This window comes from Tursiops truncatus, chromosome 11, assembly GCF_011762595.2.
Source record: "Tursiops truncatus isolate mTurTru1 chromosome 11, mTurTru1.mat.Y, whole genome shotgun sequence".
Lineage (NCBI taxonomy): Eukaryota > Metazoa > Chordata > Mammalia > Artiodactyla > Delphinidae > Tursiops > Tursiops truncatus.
In genome coordinates, this window is record NC_047044.1 from 48648882 (window position 1) to 48661718 (window position 12837).

At 40.9% G+C, this 12837-nt stretch overlaps 1 long non-coding RNA gene and 1 pseudogene across 3 annotated transcripts in view; one reads left to right on the forward strand and one right to left on the reverse strand.

Moving 5' to 3' along the window:
* Window positions 1–12837, reverse strand: part of LOC109547205 (uncharacterized) — a 148086-nt gene that overhangs the window by 111631 nt on the left and 23618 nt on the right. The window lies entirely within an intron of this gene.
* On the forward strand, window positions 7617–8371 carry LOC117314312 (ubiquitin carboxyl-terminal hydrolase isozyme L1 pseudogene; annotated as a pseudogene).

A 12837-nucleotide genomic window follows, 5' to 3' on the forward strand; every position in this document is an offset into this window, starting at 1 on the left:
ATAATACAAACAGTAACAGTAACAACTAAATCCTTCTGATTTATAAACCACTTTTTACCATAAGCTTTCCCATTTACTAAATTAACAATTTACTAAATTTACTAAATTAACAATTAACCCAGCAGTGGTCAAGGTGGAGTCACCAGTCTCTTTCATTTTTCTTCTCTTTACTGTTCATTGGCACCCTCTCCACAGTGAGGACAGGAAAAACAAAAAAGGGACACTCATCAGACATTTTTGCTAAACCTTCATTTTAAGCAATGGTTCATTTTAGGTTTGTTAGATAATCTAGAGATTATCTACCTTCTTTATCCATTAACATAAAAAACTGCAACTTTTTGGTAATTGGGTTTAAACCGAATTGTTCTGGGTAAATCTGAATTTGTTAAATAATTCCTTAACTTTCAGATCTCACTTCTCTTCTATCAAATCATCTCCCAAGTTATTTCTTATTTCATAAGAAATAAGACTTTTAAAATAGTTATTTCTAGTATAGGATATCGTATCAAGAAGTAAAATGTGTGATAATCCTATGATGCAGATATTTATGAAGAGTTTTTCATGCAAGAAGGATCAACTTCCTTATACGAATGTCTCATCCACCCCTACATAAATACCATGAAGACTGCAGCATTACTGAGGCTTGCCTATGAAAATATAAATAATAAGTAAGGATTTGCTAACAAAACAGCTGATAGTTTATTCCGTATCCTGGTGACCTCAATCCCTAAGTATGAAAACATGCTCCCTTTTCAATGAGACTTTTATTCCCAGGTGTCACTTTGTCTGTGTCTGAAGGTCACAAGATGGGATGTCCTGGCTAAGCAGCATCATGAAGCTGTGTTCCAAGTGAGGAGTAGAGGACTTGGGGAGAGGCCAGTCCATCCTCGCCCCACAGTCTGCAAAATAAACATTGCTGAATTTGATTTTGATTTGCTTCTCTTAAAGATACATTTATTGTTGATACTGAACAAGTTTTTTCACTTTTATTTCACAGAGCTTCTAGCTAAGGTTGTCCATGCTACATGTATAAGGCTGTATCATTAAGGTTACTGGGTACAACATATCACATGCACTGTCTCATTTAATCCTCTCAACAGTAGCATGGGATCAGTTCTGCTATTACTCGCATTTTGCAGATGCAGAAACTGAGGCTCAGAAGGGTTAAGAAGTTTGCCCAAGTTCACATACCTAAGTAGTGCCAGGACCAGCCACGTATTTGAGCTCAGGTATATTTAATTCCAGAGCCCGTCTGTATATATGTGATATATGTATATATGTGTATATGACATTATTCATATTACAAACCCAGGTGCAAGTGTTAACACTGTCATTTGATGTTTGTCCTTAGTAAATTACTTAAAACTTCTAACCAATCTCATTTTCTTCAACTGTAATGGAGATAATTCCATAGTGTTGTTCCTATGACAATTAAATGAGGGAATTTTCCAAAGTGTGATAAAGCAAAAAATAATTGTGATAGCTGGCACCGGATTTATACTAAGAGACAGAACCATCTTGGAAAAGAATATCTCAAGCTTGGTGTGAGTCTGGGGGTAAGGGTCATAATAATGTGAGGAAATAGTGAAAATGATAAACTCTCTGCACAAGAAATAAGCAGGGCTTGGAGGAAACCAGAGAAGGGAGGAGAGAGCTTGGGGAAGAGAGCTGAGCAGAGTTTGGGAGCCTCAGGAGAAAGGTACCGAGAGAAAAAATTCCAAGGGCGATGAGGCCAAAGAATTTTACAAAGGATATCATTGTCTAGTATCCATTGTTAGGTTTTCTGTTTCTCTGTGATGTGAATAGGTTTCACCTCAAATACCTCCCCAATCCCTGCCCAGAGAGGCCTTCCTCAAACCCTCTCTAAAATAATGTCCCCATCACCTTCTTTTTCATACTCCACTGAACTTTTCCTCATTACTTTTATAACTACTTAAACCTTTTATACACACACACACATATCCAGATAGAACAGAATAGACAGATGATAGATCTGTCCTTGCCACCAGAATGCCAGCTCCATGAGGACAAGGAAAAGTGTGTTTGCTACTAGAGCCCTTAGAACAGTGCCTGACACCTAGCAGATGCTGAATATATATTTGATGAATTAATGAATCAAGGATGCTGATGAAACCAGGATTAATGAGGTGGTGTTCCTATCCTCATTCAAGTACAGTCCTGTCTTTATTTTTGTGCCTGAAATCCATAAATTTCCCACTGTTTCTTTGTTTCACCAGTGAACTGTCTTGGCCCCCTATAAATCTGTCTGTGTTCATTGTTAGAGAACTCAGAGATGCATAGTTAAAGGGCAGATTTTTATCTCAGGGACGTGGAGTTAACAGTTTTTTTCTTACTTTATATCTTCCATTAACTTGCTGTTGCAGTACAGTGGTTTCTGCAGGGATGGGAGAGGAGGTGCCTTTAAAATGCACCCCGGGATGCCTGCAAATGCCCTGTTCTGTATCCTGCAGTGGTGGAAGGGGTTCCTTGGCTCCAAAAGAGGAATGAAGTCAAATGATCACTAGGAATCTGAAACATTACCCTCTGAAGAGTAGAAGCAAATTAGACAGTAACCAAATAGGAAACAGGAATATTTATTGTACTACAAAATGTGACTCCCCATACGCTCTGAACCGCACAAGAAAATCAATCAAAGTGCTGCAGAATCTCTTGTTTCATTTCATAATCCCAAAGATTATAACACGAGTTGATCTTGTACTTTTTAACACTGATTTTGGACTCTCTCCTCCAAAGAGACAGTCCAAAAACGTTTTAGGAGAGTCACCGTCACGGAAATAAATAAATAGCTTCCCGATGTAACCAGTCAGTTAAATGCACACATTTATTAAGATAATTTTAAATTCAGGCACACCCGCTAATAAACTTATACATATTTAGTTTATGGTACATTAACTTTTCTAGCATGCATATCAGTTAATTAAAAAAATGGTTCATTACAACTTTTACAAATTATTTATGGGAGAACTATATCTTCTCCAAGAATAAAAAAAAAAATTACTTACTTTAGAAACACAGTGTTGGTCAAACATTTTAAAATATACAAATAGTTATTAAAATTACTATTCTATACTCCATTAATTTCCTTGAGGTTTTTACTTTAAAAAGAGGTCTTTTTTAAAAGGGTACGTGTTCAAAAGACATTCCTGATTAAATGCCATAAGTAATAAAACTATTAAGAAGGAGAAGGTAGGGGGAGGGGAATGGAAGAAGTGGGAGAAGAGGGAGGAAAACAAAAATTTCTGGGTGACAAAAATTTCCAAATTCCAGCCAATATCCCAGTAATTTTAAATAGTACTCACTATAAAAATTTTAGTAAGTCGGACATATTTATCAGGCCCTTAGAGTTTCATTCCCAACATTGGTTGACAGTAAATTAAGATGTGTCCCTTTTGAGCTGTTACTATATTTGTAATTTGAATTTAGTGGCCAATCTACCCAGCCTTGCCAGTTCCTTCAAGCTAACACAGATCTTTTTTCCCATGGCCTGGAGAGGCCACTTCAAATAATTTACCAGCTAATTCAGTCAAAGAAGCAGATCAGTAATATACACAAGCTCATTCATTATAATCTCAGAAAAAGTCAGAGGAGTATATTATAAATAATAGCACCCCAGGAGAGCCATGGAGAAAGGCTGGCTCAGAAAGTTCTCTGCATCACAGAATGTGCTCCTTCATTACTTTGCTGAGGCTTGTTCGGTCTTCATTGTATGCAACAAAGATTTCTCATAATGAGCTGGTAAATGCACTGTGGCATATTTCAAGGAAAATAATAATGGAGAGCTTCACGCTGAGGTCAGAAGCACTTTGGTGCAGGCAAAGAACACAGAGGTATCCACTGCTAGACAACAAATCAGGGGCTCAGTTCTAGTGATGACAAAGGAGTCTGATTCTGAATCATTTGAGAGACGTAAATTGCTCTAGAAAACTAGAGCCAGTTATAGACCGCTGGCCTTGAAATGAAACTGCCACTAGGGAAAATGGAAAGAGAAAAGCTTAAATATATTCCCTCAGGGCTTCCCTGGTGGCGCAGTGGTTGAGAGTCTGCCTGCCGATGCAGGGGACACGGGTTCGTGCCCCGGTCCGGGAAGATCCCACATGCCGCGGAGCGGCTGGGCCCGTGAGCCATGGCCGCTGAGACTGCGCGTCCGGAGCCTGTGCTCCGCAACGGGAGAGGCCACAACAGTGAGAGGCCCGCGTACCGCAAAAAAAAAAAAAAAAAAAAAAATATATATATATATATACATATATATATATATATATATATTCCCTCAAAGTTCCCTAGAGCTTTTCTTTATGCCCAGGGTATTTCTGGTAGAAACAGCCTTAGGAGACAAGAGTGTTGTTTTGAAAATTACTCTTGTCTTTTCGGAACTCTGAGAAAAATATGCATTTTAGTTCTTCCACCCCTGCCTGCCTTTTGAGCAAAATTAACTTTGGAAATAGTTTGTCTCCCGATTAGCCAAATTATTTAATTTTGCTCATCTAAAAGTTATTTAAACTATTGATTCAATGTTTCAGCAATTTTAAAACTTCAAAGCCAAATTTATTAATCATTTATACCACATATATTTATCTGAGCTCCTACAGGGTACTGGAGAAATGGCCATGAAAACCCGACAAGCTCCTTACTCTTATGAAGCTTATTTTGCAGTTGGGGCAGGGAAGGGAGGGGCTACAAAAATAAAAAAATAAATGAGAAATCTAGCAGATGGTACTCAGTTTACTGAGAATCAAAATACGCCAGTCTGACAGAGGGACAAGAGGCTATTCTAGATTGACTGGTCAGGGAAGTCTTCTTGAAGAGGCAACAGTTGAGATGACGATTGAATGGTAAGAAGGAGACAGCCATGCAAAGATCAGGAATAAAAAGCGTTTGGGACAAACAGCCAATGCAAAAGCCTTCAAGTAGAATGAGTCTGGTCTGTTCTAGGAACAGGAAGAAGGCCAGGTTAGGTAAGGAGGATGGATTGAATCCCAGTCCAGAAATGAGAAGCTAGGTCTCTCCTCTTGATTGCATTGGGAAACATCAAGGCAGTCAGTTCTGATCTGATTTCTGTCCCCTTCCGATATAATTTGCACTTCACTGTTAATTAACCTAAAACATCATGTTAATTGATTCAACTTCCATGCTCAGAAACCATCTTATACACCATCTGCCTGCAGAAGAAAGTTCAAATTATTTAGTTTGACATTTCCAGACCTCTAAAAACGTACACTAACCAATCTGTACAACTTTATGCCCCTCTGCTCCTCCAATAAATACTCCCCTCTAGCCAAACCTTCACTCCAACACTCCTTTCATTTTATCCTCATGATTTTTTCCTCCTGCCTTTCCCTGTTATATAGCATGACCTTTTCCTGTCTCTCAACAAAATTCGTATCAAGTTCTCAGAAGTCTTTTTGAAACTCTCAAAAGAAAATTCAACACAAAGTGACTTAAATAAAAAGAGAAATTTCCTGGCTTCAATAAATTAAATTATCCAAAGTAAAATAAACTTTAGGCGGTTTTCTCCAGAGGTTAATGACGTCATTTACTTTGAGATCACCTTGACTCTGTATGGTTCATTCTCAGGCTGGCTTCCTTCAGGAGGGCAAAACTGGCTGCAAGAGGCCTTGTACAGGCTTGGATAATGTTTCCTTAAAACTCGTGTCCACTGGGAACCTGTGAATATGGCCTTATTTGGAAATAGGGTCCCTTGATTCATCTTAATCAAGTTAAGATGAAGTCGAACTGGGTTTAGAATGGGTCCCAATCCAATGATTGGTATCCTTATAAGACTAAAGAAATTTGGATACAGTTCTCGCCCTGTGTGTCTCTATGTGAAGATGATGGCAGAGACTTGAGTGGTGCAGCACAAGCCAAGGAACGCCAAGGATTGCCTGCAACCACCGGAAGCTAGAAACGTGCAGGGGAGGGATTCTTCTCTAGAGCCTTCAGAAGGAGCACTGCTCTGTCAACACGCTCATTGTGGACGTCTAGCCCCCAGAACTGGAAGAGAATACATTTCTGTTTTAAGCCGCCTAGTTTGTGGTGAGTTGTTACCGTCACCCTAGGAAACTAACACAACCCATCTCTGCTCCCCGACCACACAGGGAGTAGAGAAAGATATATCTGGTAGTTCCCATGGGAAAGGAGCTTCTTTTCAGAAGCCTCAGCAACTTTCTCTTGTCTCCTATGCCCATGTCTGTCTGAATCAATCATGGCATCCAGACGTACTTGGAGCTAATAGACTGTCTCTCCCATTTAAACCACAAGGCAAAATGGTAGAGGGATTCCTGCCCTTCCCCCCTAAAAAAAAAACAACACACATAGCATTTAATTTATTTCCTTTGTTAGGAAAAGAGGTAAATATATGCTAGGAAAGGAATCAACTCTACTATTTGATAGCAGTTTGCATGACTTTGGCTGGGGGTTACAGAAAACCTGACTCTATCTGGCTTAAACATTGAAGAAATGTACTGTCTCATACAATAGGAGATCTAGAGGCAGATCAAGCTCCAGACACAGTACAAATAGGGCTCCAACTCTGAATCTCCCCTATTCTCCAGCCTCAGCCTTCCTCCACGTGCCAGGGGCCCTCATGAGCTCAAAAAGACTGCCAGAGGCAATCAGGGCAACCAACATCCTTTTCCTGCACAGTAGGAGAGAAAAAAAATCTTATTCCCTATTATGGAACAAAGGTTCTTCCTTTCAGACTGATTGGACCTCCTAGACCATTGCTAGGGGAAATGCCAGTCACTGATTGGCATTAAGTTTGGCTCCCTGAACAAACCATGGGGGGAGGGGAAGAAAGAGAGGATAGGATTACCATGATGACTTCACATTAGACTAATCAGGATTCTCCCTTGGAGTTTAAGATGGAGTTTGCTTTCCCTGAGGTATGTGTCCTGCATGGGAGAGGGTTTCTGAAAGATATGCAAAGAAGGGTGAATGGACGGTGGTTAGGCAACAATATTGTCCATCAAGGCATCCTTTCAAGTGCAGATCGGATCCCACCTCCTCCATGAAGCCTCCCCAGATTACTCTAGCCTGAAGCAAACTCTGTGAATTCCTTCAGCATTTATTGCTCACACTGACATTTCACACTTACCTTATACTTTTTAATAATATTTTTATGTACATATTTCTAATCTCCTGATCTAAATCCTTAAATTAGAGTATGTGTTACCCTCCTCTGTGTCTGGGAATATCCCTCATGTATCACCTTGCCCAGAACATTTTATGCTCAATAAAAATCTGTTGCTTAATTGAGTTACTTCTAACATAAGCATAAAGAAACAAGCAGCTTTGAAGCTTAGCAATAGAGATATAGATCCAGCTCACTAATTCAATTCTTCCTTCTTCCTAATAAAAATCTCCTCGTGCTCATTATCTCCCAGGAGTCTTTCATACAGACATATTGGTGATTCTCAGTCTTCGAATCCATCTGTACTTGATAAAACGGTAAGATTTTGAACCTAATTAAATAGTGAGAAGCACTGATAGTACATGACTTGGCTAATATTTTGAGTAAGAATCTGGACAAGATACAAAAACTAAAGTAGTGGCTGTTTTTCCTCTTCTCTGGGTTGTGCTTCCTTCCCTAGTTCGCGAAGATGCAGCTCAAACCGATGGAGATTAACCCGGAGATGCTGAACAAGGTGCTGGCCCGGCTCGGGGTCGCCGGCCAGTGGCGCTTGGAGGACATGTTGAGCCTGGAGGAGAAGTCTTCGGGCTCGGTGGCAGCGCCTGCCTGAGCGCTGCTGCGGCTCTTTCCTCTCATGGCCCAGCATGAGAACTTCAGGAAAAAACAGGTTGAAGAGCTGAAGAGACAAGAAGTAAGCCCTAAGGTGTACTTCATGAAGCAGACCATTGGCAACTGCTGTGGAACCATCGGACTCTCATTCATGCAGTGGCCAATAATCAGGACAAACTGGAGTTCGAGGATGGGTCAGTTCCGAAATAGTTTCTTTCTGAAACAGAGAAGTTGTACCCTGAAGACAGAGCAAAATGCTTTGAAAAGAATGAGGCCCTCCAGGGAACCCATGATGCCGTGGCACAGGACGGCCAATGTCGGGTAGATGACAAAGTGAACGTTCATTTTATTCTGTTTGACAACGTGGATGGCCACCTCTATGAACTTGATGGATGGAGGCCTTTTCCGGTGAACCGTGGCGCCAGTTCAGAGGACTCACTGCTGCAGGACGCCGCCCAGGTCTGCAGAGAAGTCACTGAGCGTGGGCAAGGGGAGGTCTGCTCCTCCGCTGTGGCCCTCTGCAAGGCAGCCGAATGCCTCGGGCGGGGGGGGGGCACTTCACTTTCTCTCCCCTTCCCTTCATCGCGAAAGTATATCCCTACCTATGTGGTCTGAAATGCTTCAGTACTTGTAGAGCACCTCTGTTCTCCTTCGGTTCTGCAGATAAGCACTTACCCTCAACCTCGCCCACTCACTAGCAGAGCTCACTGTCCATTGAGCAAGCTTGGTGTCACCCTCTGATGGCAAAGCATTCCCCTCGTTGCATGTCTTATACCTCAATATCTAATGCTTTAATGGCTACGTTGGTTTGTGACTGTAAGCTAAGGCCTTGGATGTGGTTTAATTGTCCTTAAAAGGAATAAAATTTTTCTGCTGCTAAGAGAGAAAAAACAAACAGGGGCTTCCCTGGTGGCGCAGTGGTTGAGAATCCACCTGCCAATGCAGGGGACACGGGTTTGAGCCCTGATCTGGGAAGATCCCACATGCCGAGGAGCAGCTAGGCCCGTGAGCTACAACTACTGAGCCTGTGCGTCTGGAGCTTGTGCTCCGCAACAAGAGAGGCCGCGACAGTGAGAGGCCCACGCACTGCGATGAAGAGTGGCTCCTGCTCCCAGCAACTAGAGAAAGCCCACGCACAGAAACGAAGACCCGACACAGCCATAAAAAAATAAATAAATTAATAAATAAATAACAAAACAAACAAACAACAAAACAAACTAAAGTAGTAATACAAGTTTCATTATGGAAGCTGAATAAGATAAAGGAAGGATGACCTCTTCAACTGAGCAGAGATGTTTTCGTCATTTTTTTCCCATTTTAGTAACAAATCACAATTGTGCTTGCCCATTTCAACGATACATTTCTCAACAGATGCTAGGTCTAATCTAGTAGTCATGCATGACAGTTTTGAGTTCCATTACTCAATATATTATTAAATTTCTATTATCTTTGAAAATGATTACACCATGTTTAGTAGCAAAATTTTTTTTTTTTTTTTTTTTTTGCAGTACGCGGGCCTCTCACTGCTGTGGCCTCTCCCGTTGCGGAGCACAGGCTCCGGACGCGCAGTCTCAGCGGCCATGGCTCACGGGCCCAGCCGCTCCGCGGCACGTGGGATCTTCCCGGACCGGGACACGAACCCATGCCCCCTGCATCGGCAGGCGGACTCTCAACCACTGCGCCACCAGGGAAGCCCAGTAGCAAAAATTTTAAGGATGATTTCTTATCTAAAATCTCAGTGATCTAGCATGGATTTTGATTATTAATTGAGGCTCGTCAACACTTTGAAGGTGTCTTGAGGATATCTGGAATTTTCTCTACAAATGCATTCTAGTATTTCCAATGGTTATTATTGCTACCATTAATGAATAGTATAATGTCCTGGTCTAGATACATAACCCAAGTGATCTAAGTGGTCAACACTGTGTTTCAAGGAGATTTCATCTTTCAAAGGATGAAAGTAAATAACTTAAATTCTTTATTAAAAAATAGAGTTGAGAGTAAAAATGTCTAAATGAAATCACCTTATTTTCCCTCTAAGAAGGAAATGGGAGCAAGAAAATTGGAGGCACACGTTCCCAGCAACCTTTCTCTGGGTTAATGGAGGTAACAAGGGCCGCCTTTATAAAACAGATAACTAATAAGGACCTACTGTATAGCACAGGGAACTCTTCTCAGTACTCTGTGGTGACCTATATGGGAAAAGAATTTAAGAAAGAGTGGATATATGTATATGTATAACTGATTCACTTTGCTGTGTAGCAGAAACTAACACAACATTTAAAATCAACTATATACTCCAACAGAAATAAAAAAAAGAAGACTGCCTTAATTGTGAAATGGATTACCACTCATTTCCTACCCTGGGTAAGCCTGGTCTCATTTTTAAAAAGAATTTGAACCAAGAAGAAGTTGAACTCCAATAGTGACTCAAATCTCCAGGAACATTTCATGTCTGCTGGCCATATTCAAGTCACTAGACAGAGTAAGGAAGAATACTGCCAGAGGGGTCAACACCCAAATTTCAGTTCTGAGCACTTCCAGGCCCATCCTTTCCCTCTTGCTTTCTAATTACATATGTATTTAACTCTTCTGTAGATCAACTTCAAGAGATTTCAGGGGGTTGGGGGGGAAAGGCAGGTGGAGAGAGAGCATTTCAAGGACAACAGGATAAAAACAGCCTGAACCCGGCTTGACAGAAAGTATTTCCAAGGCATAAGACAAAAAAGGTTCCAAATTTCCCGAAAAGAAACTGGATTGGGATATTGAGGATGAGAGCTCCGGCAGGTTACATACACGAAGGCCCTCCTTACCCAGCAGGCACGGGGAAGCAATGAAATGTAGTGACTGAGGGACCCATCGGCATATCTGAGTCCAAATACCAGCTCCACTCCTTACTATGTGACCTTGAGAAGTTACCTAGCTTTTCCAAGCTTCAATTTTCATATCTGTAAAATGACAGTGATAACAGTTCTTTCCCTGCAGGGCGGTGGTGAAGGTTAAATGATCTAATCCATGTGAGGCAGCTAGCAAAAGGTCTAGAACATATTAAACATTCCATGAATGTGATCTACTACTGCAATTATTAGGGGGAAGCCAGTCTGCTTGGGGTCCACTCTTGATCCTCTGACCCATGGCTCTCAGCCCACCACGCAATTTTCTACAGATGGAAGAGGCTGCTTCCCTATTTCTCACCTCTTTGCTGTCATTTTGCTTATAGAATGGTTTATGTCAAAAGAGATGAAAGTAATAATGTATCTATTTACATCACATTATCCTTATTTTCTATCGTCTCTCAGAAATGCCCTGGTATTATCGAATTAGGCACATTTTGAAGATGACATCCTCCTAGAACTAATCAAACTGTACAATTTTTTATTCCTTGATATTACCCCGGATTCTCATCCATTAATGTAACAGCTGCACTACTTTTAAAGGAGGCTGGGAACACACGTGGCAGACTTTCGGCACTTGATGACTGCAATCGTGATTGTTTACTGAATACTAATATTCTGTATGTGTTATGTGGTTTAGCTTTCTAATGCCAACACTCATTCACTGCACATAATCATAAGTCTGCGGGGAGGAGAGGTATTTCTGCTCAATTCAAAATCTTTTATTCCAATTGTCTGCTGAGCCTTGTAACTCTTTATTAACACTAAACTCTCACATACTAAATTTCTGAATAAATCTAATGAAAGATAACCATTTAAAAACCTTACCTCTTGAGTACCAAACTAGTATTTCAACATTGCATAACCTTCTAACAATGGACTGCTCTTTGAAATTTGTCGCTATGTCTGAAATATACATCTGATGTGTCCTGTATCTTTAGATGTCCTCTGTATTTGAGATGTTACTGACACTGTTATTTCTCTTTCATACAGATGTCTTCTAAAAAGCAGGTATAAAACCAAACGCCTCTTCCCTTTCTCTCTAAGCTATGTCTCAATAATTCCAACAATGTCTGCATGACAAATGAAAACTTCATCATTTACATACTTTTTGTAAATGATAAAAAACAGCTAACCATTTGGTATTATTTCTGACTAAAGTTTCAGATGTTTGACCCACATCACATCTTTAGATCTCACTTTTTATCTGAATACTTTGGTGGATTCCACTTAGAGCATGTATTTATATACACCATACAAATGGTAGAAAAACTAATGAAACACAAGACCACCAAACTGTGCTGCATTTAAAAAACCGTTACTATTCTGTTGAGTTGCTGTATTCTGAGAAAAAATTATTTTCCAGCTTTTTAAACCTATTGCTGATTTACTACTGCTTATGTTTATTATTCTTTTTAAAAATGCTTTCCTGCTTTTCTTCTGAGTATAAATATGATATATGCTCATTATAAGAATTCAAACAGAGCAGAAAAGCACAAATATGATATTAGAAATCACTTGAAACCCCACTCTCTAAGGACAGCCACCATTTGCATTTTGCTGAATGTGCTTAGAGTTACCTACGGATTTGTATGTGTAGATGTAATTCTACATCATGTCAAAGATCCTGGCTTTTCCAGTCAGCAGTGTTGGGACATTTTTCCATGCCAATAAAGCACAGCTCTGCATCTGTGGCTCTCATTATGTCCTCCATTCCCTTCCAGTTAAGAGCAGGATGTGTAAGTGGAATGATGTGGAAACAGGTCAAAGCGTTGAGCGACACTGATCTCCATCATCAGAGTTCCTAATTCTTTAACTTACCCCTTCAGGATTGATGTTTGTTTCCAATGGTTCACAATTATAAATTTGTTGGGTCCCAGTGCGGAGACAGTAGTTTGAAGGGAGCCTGGGTTAGACACACTTGCTAATCTTGGAGAGCTTCCCAAAGAGGCAGGAGGCAACTGGGACTCCCCCTGGAGACACAGAAGCTGGCAGCAAGCATTTCTGAGAGCTCATTCTACCGCAAGAAACTGGTGCTGACAAGTGCCACTTTGGAGCCCTCCCTCTAACCTACTAGGAGCAGGGGCTTAACTGCCCATCAGTGGGCCAGCACCAGTCCCGGACACCCCAGCCCACCATGCTGGGACCCAGGCCCATGCCAGCAGGTGGGCAGCCATTGCGCAAGCC